The sequence below is a fragment of the Oryzias melastigma genome, linkage group LG7 (genome assembly GCF_002922805.2).
Source record: "Oryzias melastigma strain HK-1 linkage group LG7, ASM292280v2, whole genome shotgun sequence".
In the NCBI taxonomy this organism is placed as follows: Eukaryota; Metazoa; Chordata; class Actinopteri; order Beloniformes; family Adrianichthyidae; genus Oryzias; species Oryzias melastigma.
The window spans coordinates 1,244,293-1,245,279 of NC_050518.1; positions in this window are offsets into that span (position 1 = coordinate 1,244,293).

Consider the following 987-nt stretch of genomic DNA (forward strand, 5'->3'; position numbering starts at 1 on the left):
TTTTGCTGATGTTTCTTCCTTGTTACTTTGGTTTTCTTCCACTTTTCATTGAAGGGTAAACTCAGAAAGAACGTATTTGTAACAGACCAGTGTTATGATGTTTGGTGGCATCAGAAAATTGTTGAGCGTTCACACTTGTCAATCACAGCAGACCATCAAGAGAACTCAGGTGTGAATCAAATGTCGGTGTGAAAAAGTGTGTAGAAGAAGTGGGAAAGAGTCAAATGACCACATTTACCTGTACTCCGAGGACGCTGCAGTTATGGTGACGCTCAGAAGCCTTACAGCACTTTAACCCCCCAATCCAGCCCATAATAAGTGACAGACAGTGATCAAAACATGTCCAGAAAGAAAGATCAGCAGCAGGATTCAGAGGGTTTGGGCTTCGTACATGAGAGGAACAGGAATGAAAGGAAGTAAAACATGTTTGGCTTCTTGGAGGTGATGTGGAACAGCAGTCTCTGCATCCTCAGATGCACTACACACCAAAGGGGTGGGGGGGGTTCAAGAAGATATTCCGTCCTCACACTTCAGAAAACAGCACACAGGAGCACTTTGCATACACTCATGAGCTGGAAGGAGGACTTCAAAGAATGCAGAAAAGGGTTTCTGCAGAGCTCCACTCAATGGTGCCGACTATTATATGGAAACAAAAAGCCTCAGAGAATGAAGAAAATGATTCAGACAGAAACGAGAATGAATAAATTAACCAGAAATGTTTCTTCATGTGCAAAATGTTGAGAGAAGGTGCAGCTCTGGCTCAGTTAACACTTCTTACAGGTGTTACACCTGATCCACTGCTGTGGTGCTGAGAACTTCACTTCTCTAAAGAACCAACTCCAATAAAAATGTGTTTTTAACATACTGGAGGACATATCTACAGAAAATTAGAATCTAAAATTCAGTTCTGAGTATTACAGCAGGCATTTTCAAACTATTTTAACCACATCTTGCACTTTTCTGTAGGTACTCTAATTCTTATTTACA